Raw genomic sequence first — 2,867 nt, 5'->3', positions numbered from 1 at the left:
CATTCCTACCCCAAAACAGATCCCAGTGGTCCAAAAATGTAAATCCTTGCTTCCTGCACCAGTTCCTCAGCCACACATTCAGATCCATTATCTCCCTGTTCCTGCCCTCTCCAGCACGAGGAACTGGAAGCAAACCAGAGATAACCACCCTGGAAGTCCTGCTTTTCAGCCTTCTTCCGAGTTCTCTGAAGTCCCACTGCAGAATGTCCTTCCTTTTCTTCCCGATGTCATTTGTGCCGACATGCACTACCACTTCCAGTTGTCCACCTTCACCCTTAAGGATTCCCTGCAATCGGTCCGTGATGTCCTGGATCCTAGCACCAGGGAGGCAACACACCATCCTTAAATCTCGCCTGTTGCTGCAGAAACCCCTTTCCGTACCTCTTACTATGGAGTCCCCTACTACCACAGCTCTTCCTGATGTCTGACTCCTCGGCTCTGCTTCTGCACCAATTTTCGGCTTGCAGACCTATCCGCCTCTCAGACTGGCAGTATCTTCTGTCCTGACAGCTTCCAAGAAGGTGAACCTGTTTACGAGAGGTACATCCCCTGAGGTCTCCTGTACTTCAAGCATCCTTTCCTTCCTCATCGTCGCCCCCTTTCTCTCTTCCGGTATCCTCGGTGTAACGACCTCACTGTAGGTCCTGTCCAGAAAACCCTTGTTTTTGCAGATAAACCCGAGGTCATCCAGTTCTTTCTTCAGTGCTGCAACATGCTCCTTCAGAAGCTTAAGAGCAAAAGGATAGTAAGGGATAAAATTGGTCCTCTTGAATATCACAGTGGTCAGCTATGTATGGAACCAAAAGAAATGGGGCAGATCTTAAATGGGTTTTTTTTGCGTCTGTATTTACTGGCATGGAGTCAATGGAAATAAGGCAAACAAGTAGTGAGGTCATGGAACCTATACAGATTGAAGAGGAGGAGGTGCTTGCTATCTTGAGGCAAATCAGAGTAGATAAATCCACAGGACGTGACAGGGTATTCCCTTGGACCTTGAAGGCGACTAGTGTTGAAATTGCAGGGGCCCTGGCAGATATATTTAAAATGTTGGTATCTACCGGTGAGGTGCCAGAGGATTGGAGGATAGCTCATGTAGTTCCGTTGTTTAAAAAAGGCTCTAAAACTAATCCAGGAAATTATAGGCCAGTAAATTTGACATCAGTAATAGCTAAATTAGTGGAAGGAGTACTAAGAGATAGGGTCTACAAGTATTTAGATAGACAGGGACTTATTAGGGAGAGTCAACACAGCTTTGTGTGTGGTAGGTCATGCTTAACAAATCTATTAAGAGTTTTTCGAGGTGGTTACCAGGAAAAAGGGAAGGCAGTGGATGTTCTCTACATGGACTTCAGTAAGGCCTTTGACAAGGTCCTGCATGGGAGGTTAGTTAGGAAGATTCAGTCGCTCGGTATACATGGTGAGGTAGTAAATTGGATTAGACATTGGCTCAATGGGAGAAGCCAGAGAGTGGTAGTGGTGGATTGCTACTCTGAGTGGAAGCCTGTGACTAGCGGTGTGCCACAGGGATCAGTGCTGGGTCCATTGTTATTTGTCATCTATATCAATGATCTGGATGATAATGTGGTAAATTGGATCAGCAAATTTGCCGATGATACAAAGATTGGAGGTGTAGTGGACAGTGAGGAAGGTTTTCAAAGCTTGCAGAGGGATTTGGATCAGCTGGAAAAATGGGCTGAAAAATGGCAGATGGAGTTTAATACAGACAAGTGTGAGGTATTGCACTTTGGAAGGAAAAACCAAGGTAGAACATACAAGGTAAACGGTAGGACACTGCAGAGTGCAGTAGAATACAGATACAAAATTCCCTAAAAGTGGTGTCACAGGTAGATAGGATAGTAAAGAGTCTTTTGGTACACTGCCCTTTATAAATCAAAGTACTGAGTATAAGAGTTGGAATGTTATGGTGAGGTTGTATAAGGCATTGGTGAGGCCGAATTTGGAGTATTGTGTGCAGTTTTGGTCGCCGAATTACAGGAAGGATACTAATAAGGTTGAAAGAGTGCAGAGAAGGTTTACAAGGATGTTGCCAAGATTTCAGAAATAGAGTTACAGAGAAAGGTTGAATAGGTTAGGACTTTATTCCCTGGAGCGTAGAAGAATGAGGGGAGATTTGATAGAGGTATATAAAATTATGATGGATATAGAGTGAATGCAAGTAGGCTCCCCCCTCCTCCCCCCCCGAGGTTAGGGGTGAAAAAAAAGAGGACATGGGTTAAGGGTGAAGGAGGAGAAGTTTAAAGGGAACATTAGGCAGGGCTTCTTCAAACAGAGTGGTGGGAGTGTGGAATGAGCTGCCAGATGAAGTGGTAAATGTGGGCTCACTGTTAACATTTAAGAAAAACTTGGACAGGTACATGGATGAGGTGCAGGTCAGTGGGACTAGGCAGAAAAATGGTGTGGCATAGCCAAGGGCCAAAAGGCCTGTTTCTGTGCTGTAATGTTCTATGGCTCTATGTGATATTCAACCAGATTTTGACCCCAAAAATCCACCCATTTATAAAATTTCTCGACAACCATCATATTCTTCTCCATTCCTATTCAGAAAGCTGTGGTTAAAAACAGCAGAGGTAGCATATTTAGCAGTAAGTTCCAATTCTAGTACTGTGAGCATTTTTAAACAGCCAGAATAAACCCGAGCTTCTCCAAGAATATGAAAAACTGCTATGTAAGAAATCCACAGTTGAAACATCCAAAGCCAAATTCCTCCAAACTTGATCACCTTTGATTAGACCCAAACCACCTTCAGAATATAGACACTGCCAATAACTAAGTGCAAATTCTAAGCTTCTACCACACTGGTAAGCTACAGGAGGAAGGCCACAGCCACCAAAACAACATCAGTGAAC

This window comes from Hemitrygon akajei, chromosome 5 (genome assembly GCF_048418815.1).
Source record: "Hemitrygon akajei chromosome 5, sHemAka1.3, whole genome shotgun sequence".
Classification (NCBI taxonomy): domain Eukaryota; kingdom Metazoa; phylum Chordata; class Chondrichthyes; order Myliobatiformes; family Dasyatidae; genus Hemitrygon; species Hemitrygon akajei.
This window is presented reverse-complemented; position numbering follows the sequence as displayed.